The 14,012-nt window shown below is 73.0% G+C and overlaps 2 pseudogenes; both read left to right on the plus strand.

Moving 5' to 3' along the window:
* Positions 1–413: 413 nt before the first annotated feature.
* On the plus strand, positions 414–7,037 carry LOC121955862 (annotated as a pseudogene).
* A 286-nt stretch (positions 7,038–7,323) lies between these two features.
* Positions 7,324–14,012, plus strand: part of LOC121955863 — a 7,901-nt pseudogene continuing 1,212 nt past the window's right edge.

Below are 14,012 nucleotides of genomic sequence, written 5' to 3' on the forward strand. Positions count from 1 at the left end.
TGTATCAACCATTACCCTCCCCCCACAACCACCGTACCACAGCCCAACCCCCCCCACCCTCCCAAACCATAATGTGTTTGTTGTACTAACCCCACCAAAACCCAACCTGTACAACCCACCCCTCTACCCCAAACCCCCGTTCAATCCCAACACCCCAAAACAACCAAACCACCCTCCAAATCCCATCCCCCACCCCCAACCTTACACACGCCCCAAACAACCACCCATGACCCCCCTCTAGCACACTCCCACCCAACCCCCACCACCAAACCGCTAAAATAATAAACAACAACACTGCAACACTACCCCACACCCCACCCCCACCCCCCAAGAACCAGTCGTCACCACCCCAACACCCCACCCCCCACAACACCCCACCCAACAACCCCCCACCCACCAAACCAACCACAAACATGACCCCCTCTCCAAACACCCCACCAACCAACAACAAACAACCACCCACAAAAACAACTCCCACCAACAACCTCACACCCAACCCACCAACCTCCCCCCCACGACCCAACACCACAACCACCCCACGTCCCAACCCCAAAACTCTAATCCCCCAACCCACTAATCCCCAGACCCCTTTCTGTACCCACACCACACCACATCCCCACCAAAACACACACACCCAAACTCACCCCAAAAAACAAAACCACAAACAAAAATAGCACCACCAACGCTCCGCACGTACACCCAGGAAAACCACCCCCCCCAACGCCCCAAGAACAAACTGAGTCAAAAACAAAACCCCTCACCTACACCACCTATCAACTAAACCCAGTCACCTCTCACTCCCACTCAATTAACCTTCACCATGACCTCTGAAAAAACCACAAAAACCACCAAAACCTTGATGGACCAGTGTGCACAAAACCCCCCTCTCCCCTACTCCAAAGTGTGTGGCACCAACCTAACCTGATACAACTCCACTCGCTTTCACAAACCCACTCACACCCCCCCCCCCCTCCCCCCCACCCCTGCGACCCAACCCACCATCCCCGAGCCCCCCCCCTAACCCCCCCCCCCCCTACCCCTGGCACCCCCCACTCCCCCCCTCCCTGCCCCCCTCTCTCCACCTAACCACTCCACCAAATCTACCCCCCTCAAAACCCCCCCTCTCCACCCAACATCCTCACCACCAACCCCCCCCCCCCCCCCCCCCACAACACCCACCCCCTCCTAACCAGGACCCACCCCTCCCCTAACCCCCCCACCCCCCACCCCCCCCCCGCCACCCCCCCCCCCCCATAACCCAACCCCCCCCGGACCACCCCCCCCCCAACCCACCCTCGACAACCCCTCACCCCCCCCTGTAATCTAGTTGCCAGAGGCCCTCCCCCCTAAAACACCCCCCCCCCCCCCACCCACCCAAACCCCCACCAAATCACCACCAACCACCCCCCACCCCCCCCACCCCCCCCCCCCAACCAACCCCCCCTCCACCCCCCCCCCCCCCCTCCCCACCCCCCCTAACCCCCCTTTCCCACCCTACCCCCCGCTCAAACGTTCCCCCCCACCCCCCGACCCTCCCCCGCCACCCCCCCCACCCCCCACCCCCCGACACCACCCCCCCCCCCCCCCCCCCCCCACACCAATGCCCCCCACCACTCCCCCCCCACCCCCCCCCCCCCCCCCGCCCCCCCCCCCAATCCCCCACCCCTCCTACACCTACCATTAATGTACCCACCCCCACTCTCCCCACCCTCAACCCCCCCCCCCTCCCCCCAACCCCCACTCTCGTCACTCCCCTAACCACCTCCCCCCCACCCCCCCCCCCACCCCCCCACCCCACCCCCCCCCCCCCCCCCCAATTACCCACCACACCCCCCCCCCCCCAACCCTACCCTCCCACCCCCCCCTCCCCCACTGCCCCACCAAGCCCCCCCCCCCCCCCCCCCCCCCCCCTCCCTTACTTTATTCCACCTCCCCCCCCCCCCCACCCCCCCCCCCCCCCTCCCCCCCCCCACCCCCCCCCCCTGCCACACCCCCCCCCCCCTCATTGTGATTCTCACCCCCCCCCCCCCCCACGTCAACTCCTGTGCCCCCCACCCACTCCCCAACCTCCCCTCCCCCCCCTACCCCCCCCCCCCCCCCCCCCATCACCCCCCCCCCCCACCCCCACCCCCCCCACCCCTCCCCCCCCACCCCCCCTACCTCGCCTCCCCCCCGCCCCGCCCCCCCCCACCCCCCCCCGTACCCTTCCCCCCCCCCCCACCCCCCCCCCCCCCCCCCCCCCCCCCCCCCACCCCCCCCCCACCACCCCCATCCACCCCCCCCCCCCCCCCCCCGCCACCCCCCCCGCCCCCCTCACCCCCCCTTCCCACTCCCCCCTCTACCCCCCTCAACCCCCCCCCCCCCCTAGCCCCCCTACCAGCTCCCTCCTCTCCCGTGCATCCCCACGGCTACCCCCACACCCCCCCCCTCCCCCACCCCACCCACCCCAAGCACTACAACCCCCACTGTTACCATTGATCATCCCCCCCTCCCCTGACCCTCCCCCACAACCCCCCCCCCCTACAGTGACCTTTTATTCTCCTCACGTCCACCCCCACCCCCCATCCGCATACCCACCCCAACCCACCCCCCCACCCCCCTCCCCAATCACCCCTGTGCCACCCCGCCCCCCCCCTACCCCCCCCCCTGCCTACCACTCACGCCCCCCTCCACATCCCCCCCTATTCTGCCCCCTCACCATCCCCCCTACCCCCCCCCCGCCAACAACCCCCACCCCCCACCCCTCCCACCCGAATCCCCCCCCACCCCCCCTTACATCCCGCCCCACACCCCCTTCCCCCCCCATCACCCCCCACCCCCCCCGCCCCCCCATCCCCCCCATCTAACCCTTGGCCCGCAACCCATCCCCCCCCGCCCCCCATACCCCCCCCCCCCCCCCTTTTCACACCCCCACCCCCCCCAACCCCCCCCCCCCCATCCCACCACCCCCCCCCACCCATCTCCCCCCCACCCCCCCCCATCCCACAGATCCCAGTCAACCACCCCCATGCCCCCCCCCCCACTCCCCCGTCCACCACCCCTCCCCAACCCTTCCTCCCCCCCCCCCCACCCCCCCCAACCCCCCCCCCCCCCCATCCCCCCCCCCCCCCACCTCTGTCCCCCCCCCCCCCCCCACCCCCCCCACCCCCCCCCCCCCCCACCGCCCCACCCCACCCTGCCACCCCCAACCCTCCACCCCCACCCCCAACCATCCCCCCCCCCCACATCTCCCTAGTCTTGAACTCCCCCCCAAGCAAACCACCCCCAATAAAAACCCCCACCCACCAACCCCCACCCCCCCCCCCCCCCACCCCCACCCCCCAAACCCCCTCCCCCCCCCCACCCCCCACACCCCCCCCCCCCCCCCACCCCCCCCCCCCTCCCCCCAATACCACCACCCATACCCACCCCCCACCCCCCACACCCACCAACCACCCCCCCCACCCCCCACAAACCCCCAGTCCCCCCCCCCCCCAACCCCCCTACCCCCCCCAACCACCACAACCCCCACCCAAACCCCCCCCCCCCACCCCACTCACCCCCCCCCCAAAACCACCCCCCACCCCACCCCCCCCACCACCCCAACCCCCCCCCCCCACAACACCCACCCCCATGCCCACCACCCACCCCCCGCCCCCTCGACACCCCAACAACCAACCTCATCCAAACCCCCCGCCCCCCACTCCCCCACTCCGCCCAAACCACCCCCCCCCACACTACACCCCATGCCCCCACTCGCCCCCCACACCCCCATACCACTGTCCTTCCCACCAATACCCCCCACGCTCATCGTTGTACAACCACCCAATGAACCCCTCTCCCCCACTCCTGCCACCCACCTATCCCATCCCATGAGCAAACCCCCGGCCGAACCAAAAACCACCCCACCCCCCCACTCCCAGCTCTATACCGAATAACCCTCCACACTCCCCCCTCAACACTACCCCTCCCATCCCCCCCCCACTCAAACCCCCCCCAATAGCCTCCCCAAACCACCGCAAACCGCCCAAACCCCCCCCCACCACCCCCCCCTACCCCCCAAGAGACCTCCATGAAAAGAGTCACCCACCCCCCACCCCCTGTCCCCCCCAAGCGCACCCTGCTAACCACCCCACCCTCTCCCCCACCAACCAACTGCCCTTCCCCCCCACCACCATCCCCAACCCCCCCCAATCCCACCCCCCCCCCACACCACACGAACCCCCGCCAATATACGCCCCAGCCCACCGCCTCCACTCTACCTAACTTCCCCCCACCACCCCCGCCCCCCCCCCTTTGACACTGCTAAGAACCCACCCCATGCGAACCTACCGAGCCACCCCCCACGACACCCCCCCGGCCTCTGCTCACCTCACTTACCCCACCACCAACGCCAGTAACGCACCCCACCCCTACTACCCTCCTTTGCACCCCCCTCCCAAAACCCCTCAGTTTAAAAAAACCGACCCCTCCACACCCCCAAACAAACCAATCGCCACCTCCCGCACTCCCCCACCCCAACAACCCCCCCACCCCCATCCCCCCCCCACCCCCCCCCCCCCCCCGCAACCCCCCTCCCCCCACCTCTCACCCCACCCAACCCACCCCTCACCCCCCCCACCCACACCTGATACCCCAACCCCCTCCCCCATCCCCACCCCCCCTCCACCTCTCACCAACCCACCCCCCCCCCATTGTCACCACCCCACCTCCCCCCCCCCCCCTCTCATACCCCACCCCCCCCACTCCACCGCCCCTCAGACCCCCCCCCACCTCCCCCGCGCCCACTCAAACACACACCCCCACCCACCCCTCCCCAACAACATGTGACCCCCCTCCCCACCCCCTCCAACCAACCCCACCACACACTGTCCCACCCCTCTCCCACCCCCTACCTCACCCCCCCTCCACACCCCCAACCGCCCCCCCACCCTCCCCCCCTCCCCCGCCCACCACCCTCCATCTGCCACCCCCTTACCCTCCATCGGTGCAAGAAAGACCCACCTCGCTCCCCCCCACCCCCACCCCACCCCCAAGCCACCACATCTATTACCCACCCCCCCTACACCCACCCTGTACCCACTACCCACCAACGCCCCCCAAAACACCCCCGCCTACCACACTCCCAAACCCACCCACCCCCACCACTCCCTAACCCCACCCCCCCAATCACCCCACGCTTTACCACCACCCCCCACCTCACATCCACCCCTCACCCACCAAACCCACACCCCACCCCACCAACACCCCCCCACACGCCACCCCCACGCCAAATCATCACCCTCCTTGCACCCTGCACTCGCCCACCCTTACACCCACCACCCCCCTCCCCTCCCACCCCACACACCATCCCAACCCCACGCCCCACAACCCCCTACAAACCACCCAGTCTCACCCCAACCCACCACCCTCCCAGTCAAAACCCACCCACCTCCGCACTCTCAACCCCCACCCCCCACCACCACCACCCCACACAAGTGCCACCTATGCTACCTACCTCCCCCCCACCCCCCCCCCCCCCCAACCCTCACCCCACCAATCACCCACCCCCCAGCCCCCAACCCCCCCCATTCCCCCCCACCCCCACCCCCCCCCCCCCCCCACCCACATCCCCCCACCCCCCCCCCCCCCCCCCCCTGACCCCCCCCCACACCCCCCCCCCCCCCCACTACCCCTCCAACACCCCCGCTTCCCCCCCCCCCCCCCCCCCCTACCCCCCCCCCCCCCCCCACACCCAAACCCCCCCCCCCCCCCCCCCCCCCCCCCCCACCCCACCTGCCGCCTCCCCACCCCAGCCCCCCCACCATCCCCCCCCCCCCACCTCCCCCCCCCCCCCCAACCATCACCTAACCCCCATCCCCCCCCCCCCATCCCCCCCCAAAAACCCCCCTCCCACCCCCCTCCCCAGGCCCCCCACCCCAACCCCACCGTCCGCCCACCCCCCCCCCCCCTACCCCAACCCCCCCCCCCCCCCCCCAATCCTACCCCCACCCCCCCCCCTCCCCCCCCACCCCCAAAAAACCCCCCCCCAATCCCCCCCCCCCCCCTCATCCCCCCCCCCCGGCAACTCCCCACACCCCCCCCCCCAACCCCCCCCTAACCCCCTCCTCCACCCCCCCACCCCCACCCCCCCCCCTCCCCCCACCCCCCCCACCCCCCCCCCGACCCCCTACCAACCCCCCCACCCGCCCACCCCCCCCATTCTGCCCCCCCCGCCCCCACCCCCCCCCCCCCCCCACCCCACCCCCCACGCCCACACTCCCCCCCCCCCCCCCCACCCACCCCCCCCGCCCCCCATCTCCCCCCCCCCCCGCCCCCCCCACCCCCCCCGCCAACCCCACCCCACCCCCCCCCCCCAACTCCCTTCCCCACCCTCCCCCCCTCCCCCCCCCCCCACCCCCACCCCCACCCCCCCCACCGCCCACCCCACCCCCGCCTGACCCCCCCCCCCCCCCCCCCCCCCCCCTACGCCCCCCATTGCACATCCCCCCCTTTAACCCCCCCACCCCCCCCCCCCCCTCCACCCCCCCCACTCGCCTCCCCGCCACAACCTCCTTCCCCCCCCATCCCCCCACCCCCTCCCCCACCCCCCCTAGCCATCCCCCCCACCCCCCCCGCCCCCCATCACCCCCCCCCCCCAGCACCCCCCTTCACCCCCCCCGCCCCCCCCTTTCCCCCCACCCCCCCCCACCCCAACCCCCCCCCCCACCCCCCCTCGCCCCCCCCTCCCCCCACCCATACCCACTCCTCCCCACCCCACCACCCCCCCCACCCCCCCCCCCCCCCACACCTCCCCCCGTACCCCATCCCTCCCCCCTCCCCCCCCGTCCCCCCCCCCCCCCCCACCCCCCTATCCCCCCCCCCCCCACATCCCCCCCCCCACTGCCTTCCCCCTCCCCATCCCTCCACTCCCCCCCCCCCCCCACCTCGTCCACCCCCCAACTACCCCCCCCCCCCCCACCCCCCCCCCCCCCCCCCCCCCCCCCCCGCCCCCTCCCCCCCACCCCCCCCCACCCACCCCTCACCCGCCCTCCCCAGTTCCCCCCTCCCCCCCCCCCCCCCCAGCCTGTTCCCCCCTCCCCTTCCCCCCCCCCCTCACCCCACCCCCCCCCCACTCGCCCCCCCGCCCCCACCCCCCCCCAACCCCCCCCCCCCCTCCCCCCCCCCACCCACCCCCCCACCTTTCCTCACCAACCCGAACCCCCTCCCCCCCACCCACCCCCTCACCCCCCCCCCAACCACCCCCACCCCCTCCCCCCCCACCCCTTCCCCACCCCCTCGCCCCTCCCCCCCCCCCCCTGCCCACCCCCCCCCAACCCCCCCCCCCCCCCCCCCCACCCCCCCCGAAACCCCCCCCCACCCTCCCCCGTCCCCACCTCCTCACCCCCCCCCCCCCACCCCCTCCCACCCCCCCCCCGCCAACCCCCCACCCCCCCGCCCCCCCCCCCCCCACCCCACCACCCCCCCACCCCCCCCCACCCTCCCCCCCCCCCCCCCTACCCCCCCCCACCCCCCCCGGATCCCCCCCCCCCCCACCTCCCCCCCCCCCCAGACCCCCCGCCTCCCAATTCACCCGCCCCCCCTCCCGAACCCACCCCACCACCGTACCCCCCCCTGCCTCCCACTCTCAACCCCCCCCCCCATCCCCCCACCCCCCCCCCATACCCCCCTACTCCACCCCCCCCCCCCTCCCCCCCCCACTCCCCCCCCACCCCCCCGACCCTCCCCGCCCCACCCCCCCCCCCTCCCCCCCCCCCACCCCCCCTCTCACCCCCCCCCCCTCCATATCAGTCCACCCCTCCCCCATCCCCATCCCCCACCACTCACACCTATCACCCCCCCCCCGCCCCCCCACCCACTTACCCCCCACCCCACCCCTCCCCTCCCCCCCCCCCCCCAATCACCCCCACATTCCCACAACCCACCCATCCCCCCAGTCCCACTACCACCCCCCCCCACCACCCCCCCACCCCCCCCCCCACCAACCCACCTACCCCCCCCCCCCCCCCCCCCTCCCCCCCCCCTCGCCCCCCCCCCCCCCCCCACCCAACTCCACCCCCCCTTTCACCCCCCCCCCCCCCCCCCCCCCCCCTCCCCCCCCCCCCCCCCCCCCCCCCCCCCCCCCCCTTTCCCCCCCCCCACCCCCTCCCATCCAATCCCAGCCCTCACCCACTCCCCCCGTCCGTCCCACCTGCCCATCCCCCCTCCCCCCGCCCCCCCACCCCCCCCCCCCCACCTCCACCCCATCACCCCGCCCCTCCGCCCCCCCCTACCCCGTGTGTCCCCCCACATCCCCAACCCCCCCGTCTACTCCCCCCCCGCCCCCCTGCATGCCCCCCACCCCGCCCCCCACCCCCCCATAAAACCCCCCCACCCCACCCCTCTGATCCCTATACCCCCCCAGACCGTGCCACCTAAAAAACCCCCCCCCCCCGTCCACTTACACATCCCACGCCGCCACTACTCCCCTCCCCCACGTAACCCATGCCCCCCCCTCACCCCCACCTCCCCCCCCACCCGCATCCCCAACCGTCACACCTACACCGCCTCTCATCCCCAACATGACCCAGACCCCCCCCCCTCAGATCCCATCTCCCCCAAACCCCGTCCCCCCCCCCCCCCACCCCCCCTCCCCCCCGGTCACCCCTCACCCCCCCCCACCGCCCCGCCTATACCACCCCTCCCGACCACCCACACCCCCCACCTCCCCCCACACCCCATAACCCCAACCCCCCCCCCCCCCCCCCCCCCCCCCCAACCACCCCTACACCCCCTCCCCCCCCTCTATAAGCCCCCACCCCTACCCCCCCCCCCCTCCCCCAACCCCCCCACTACCCCCTGTCTTACTGTTGACCCCCACCCCGTCACCCCGCCCCCCCGCCCCCATCCGACCTCCCCGCCCCCCCCAATCCCCCCCCCTCACCCCCCTCAAATTTACTGTGTGAACTACCCCGACCCCCACCCCATGTGTTGCCCCCAGCAAACCCCCCCCCCCATAACCCCATGTCGCCACGCCCACACCACCCCCAACCCCCGCCAACTTCCCCCCCCCCCCCCCCCCTGCCCCCCCCCCTCCCAAAAAAACATACCCCCCCCGCTCACCCCTCCCCCAAAGCTCCCCCCCACCCCGTGTCATACCTTGTGACTGACCCACTCACCCCCTCTCACCCCCCCCCCCCGAGTCTCCACCCCCCCCACGCCCCCTCCTCACCCCCCCCCCCCCCACCCCCCCCCAAATACCCCCCCCCCCCCCCACCTCCACCCATCATCCCCCCCCACCCCCCCTCCCCCCCCCCATCAACCCCCCCCCCCCACCCCCACCGACGATACCAATACCACCCCCCTAATCATGACCCAGAAACAACTCCCCTCCCCCCCCCACCCCCGCCCCCCCCCCACCCCACCCCCCCCCCACCCCCCCACCACACGTCCCCCAGTCCCCACCCCCCGCATCCCCCCCACCACGCCACCACACCCCCCCGCCAAACCCCCCCTCCATTATCCCCGCCCCCCCCCCCCCCCACCAACCACACCCTCACCCCAAGTACATAAATGTGTAACCCATCGACACCCCCCCCCCCCCCCCCTATGAATCACCCCAGTTTGGATACCCCCCCAGTACCCCCTCGCTACCCCCCCCAACCCCCCCCCCCCCACTCCCCTACCCCCCAACCCCCCTCATCCACCCCTACCTACCCCCCCCCCCCCCCTCCCCCCCCCCCTCTCCCCCCCCTATGACACCCACCGTGACCCCCCCTGTCCCCCTCCCCCCCCCCACACCCCCCTGTGTAGATGTCCACCCCCCCCCCCGCACATATACCCCCCCCCCCGATCCCCCCCCCCCCCCCCTCACAGTCCCCCCCCCCCCCCCCCCCCCCCCCCCCCCCCCCCCCCCCCCCCCCCAATTTACCCCCCCCCCCGTCATACTGAACCAAACCCCCCACCCCCCCCCCCCCACACCCCTCCCCCCCCCCCCCCCCCCCCCCCCCCCCTCCCCCCCCCCCCCCCCCCACCCTACACACCTCCCCCCACACCCCCCTCCCCCTCCCCCCAACCACCCATCCCCCTCCCCCCCCCTACTTCAATCTTCAGACGCCCCCCCCGCTCACCCCCCCCAGTACAGCCCCCCCCCCACCCCCCCCACCCTTGCCCCCCCCCGCATGTGCACCCCCGCGCCCCCCCCCATACCTCACCCCCCCCCACTTACCTCCCGCCACCCCTCTCCCCCCCCCGCACAAATGTGACCCCAACCATAACCAACGCTGCCACCCCCCCCCGCCCCTCACGCGCCCCTGATTCACAGCCCGCGACTCACACCGCCACTCCACCGTGACCTTGCCATATAGCCCCCCGTAGATAGTTGATTGTTGTCACCCCCCCCCCCCCCACCCCCCCCCACCCCAGACTCACAGTCACCCCAAACTCACACCTTCACACCATGTCTTACCACCTTGTCAAGTACTAACCCATCCACCCCCCCCGATCGACCACCGCACTCCCTCATCTACCCCACCCCCCCAGTGTGCCGACCCCCCCCGCTCGACCCACCCCCCTGAAACAACTTAACCAATCCTTCACTCACACACCCCCATCCACACCCACCCCCCACCACCCCCCCCCCACCCCCCCCTGATGTATCCCCTCGACCCGTTTATTTCCATACACCCACCACCCCCCCCCCCCCCCCCACGCCCCCCCTACACCCCACCACCCCATCAAACAGCGCCCCCCCCCCCCCACCCCCCCCCCCCCCCCCCCCCCCCCCAATCCCCCCCCACACCCCCACCCCCCCCCCCCCCCCCCAACCCCCCCCACCACCCTCCCCCCCCCCCCCCCCCCTAGCCACCCCCCCCCCAAACTTGCCCCCCACCACCATGTCCCCTATGTCCACATCCCCCGCCCCCCCCCCACTCACCCCCACACCTCATAGTAAGACCACCACTCCGATCTTCTGCCCCCCCCCCCCCCAGCGCACCACTCTCTATCCCCCAATGCCCCCCCCCCCGCCCCCCACTCCACTGTGCAACTGTGACTAACCCCCTGTACCTCTCTAATGCCCGCTCGCATCCCCCCTCTGACCCCCCCCCCCCTAGCCCCCGTCCACCCCACACCACCCCCCCCAAGCCAAACCCCTCCCCCCCCCACCCCCAAGAATAGTTAACCAAGTACTCACCCCACACCCCCGAAATAACACCACCCCCCCCCCCTACCCACCCCCCCCAAACCGTGATCCCCGCTCCCCACCCCCAATCCCCCCCACCTCATCCCTCCAACCCCCATACAATCCACAGCTCCCGACTCCCCCCCCACCGCTACCCCCCCCCATTAATCCCGCCCCAACCAAAAAACCCATCCCCCTCCCCCGCGCCCAAGCGGCCCACCCCACCCCCCTACGCCCACACGCATATCACTAACCCCGCATTACCCCCCTACCCCCCCCCCAGCCCCACCCCCCTCCCCCCCCCCCACACAGTCTCCTCTAATCACGCTTGCACCAACCCCCCCCCCCCCCCCCCCCACCCCCCCCCCCCACCCCCCCCCCCCCCCCCCCCTTAGTCCCCGCGCCCTCATCCATCCCCACTGTACTCCCCTCCCCCCACCACCCCCTCCCACCAACCGCCCAGTCCCAACCCCATGTGCACGTAGCCCCCCCATCAACCCCACCCCCCACCCAGCCACGCCATTCACCCCCCAGTCAAGGCCACTTACCCCCCCCCTACGATAACCCGCAAGATTCTATAGAGATTAAACTTATAATATGAAGTCATGACTAGCCCCCCCTCTCACCCCCCCCCACCCCCCCCTGCGCTCACACCCCCCGTGTTCACCCACCACACCCCCCCCCCACCATGTCCGCAACCTCACCCCCCAGACCCCCCCCTCACCTACATTGTCCTGAACGCCCCCCCCCCCCCATGTGTGCCATGACCACAACATGTCTTCCTCCATATCACACCTCGCTATCACCCCCCCCCCCCCCTTCAACCCCCACCCCTCCCACTCACTGTGTGGTCACCCTACCCGCCACACCCCCCCTCCACCCCCAGATCACTGTTATCCATACCCCCCCCCAGTTATCACCCCCCTACCCCCCCCCTTATTAGTACCCCCCCCGCTCACATTCACTACCCCCTCCCCTACCCTACTCCAAAACGCCCATGTCCCCCACCCCCCCCCCCCCCCGCGCACCCCCCCCCCCCCCCACCCCCCAGCCCCCCAAGTCTTCTCCCCCCGCCCCCCCCCCCCCCCCCCCCACTCCCTCCCCCCCTGTGCACTACGCCCCATATTGCCCCCCCACCCCCACCCCCCCCCATAACAGAACAAGAACCCCCATCGTCCCTCCTCACCCTCCCATACCCCCCCCCCCCACTCACCCCCCCGACCTCCATCGCCCCCCCCCCCCCCCCTACTCCCGAGCTGCTACCCTGTACACCCCACCCCCCCTCCCCACAATCCCCATCCTACTCTACACCCCAAACCATCACCCTCCTCCCCACCCCCACAGGCCCGTTCACCTGACCCCACCCCCCCCCCAACCCCACCCCCCCCCCCCCCCGCCCGCCCCCCCCCCTACACCCCCGCCCCCACCCCCTCCCCCCTCTCCCAAACCCACCCCCCCCCACCCACCCCCCCCCCCCGCCACCGTTTCCATTTCCCCATCAGTCCAGTTACTCTAAACTTCATAGCCTGCCCCCCCCCCCCCTCCGACCTGCGTACCCCCACCACCCCCCCTCTCAACCCTCGGCCCCCCCCCCTCCTACCACCCCCCCCCCCCCCCCGCCTGACCCCCCCCCCCCCCCCCCCACCGCATCCCACCCTAACTCCTCCCCCCCGCACCCCTATCCCCCATACCCACTTGTGAGTGACCACATCCCCCCCCCCCACCCCCCCCACCCCCCGCCACCTTCGTGTAACCCCTCCCCCACACCCCGCACCCCCCACCCCCCAACCCCCCCCCCCTATCCCAAACATTCGCCCCCCCTCCCTCCCCGTACGTCTCACCCCTGACCCCCCCGTTCCAACCCCCCACCCCCCCATGATCCTCGCACCACGAATATCCCCCCCCCACTACCCCACACCCTCATACAACCCCAAACATCCCCCCACCCCCCCCCCCCCCGCCCACTCACCCCCCCACCCCCCACCCGTCCGCCGCCCCCCCCCCCCCCCAGCCCCACACTGCCCCACCCCCCCCCACCACCCCCTCCCCCCACCCCCCCCCCTCCCCACCTATCTCCAAGCCCGACGCCCCCGACCCCGCCCACCCCCCACCCTGTTTGTCACCCTGTGTATACCTCCCCGCCCCCCCGCCCCCCCCCCCCCCCCCCCACCTGTAACCCCCCCCCCCCATGTGTGACTCCATGTCCCCCCCCCAGCCCCTCTCCCGCCACCACCTCAACCCCACCATCCCCCACACGTGTCACTCCCAGCCCCCCCCCCACCTACCCACCCCCCCCCCCGCCGCCACCCCCCCCCCCCAAAAAACTGCCCCCCCTCCCCCACGACCCCGCCCCCACCCGTCTGTCGCCCTCACCCTCCCCCCGCCACCCCACCCCCCCTCCCCCCCCCCCCCCCAATCATACCAGCCCCCACCCCCAATGACCTACCCCGCCACGCCCCCCCCCCCCCCCCCCACCCATACGCCGATGCTAACCTCCTACTCTAGACCTACCCAGTGTCTCAATGTAGCCCCCCTCATCCAACTCCCCTCTTCCCCCGTTTATTAAGCCCCCACACCACCCCTCTTTCTCCCCCAGATCCTGCGCCCCCCCCCCCGTTTACCCCCACTCCCCCCCCACCCCCCACCCCCCACCCAAAGGTTCCCCCCCTCCCCGTCAAACCCCCCCCCCCCTACCTCAGCACTCCCCCCCCCCCCCCCCCCCCCCCCCCCCCCCCCCCCCTCCCCCAGGTCCCCCCCCCGACATCCCCTATCTCAGACCCCTCATACCCCCTCCCCCCCCCCCCCCCCCCCCAACCCTAAATGACCCCCCCCCCCCCTGATATCCACTCAGCCCCCCCCCCCCCCTCCACAC

This window comes from Plectropomus leopardus, chromosome 16 (genome assembly GCF_008729295.1).
Source record: "Plectropomus leopardus isolate mb chromosome 16, YSFRI_Pleo_2.0, whole genome shotgun sequence".
In the NCBI taxonomy this organism is placed as follows: Eukaryota; Metazoa; Chordata; class Actinopteri; order Perciformes; family Serranidae; genus Plectropomus; species Plectropomus leopardus.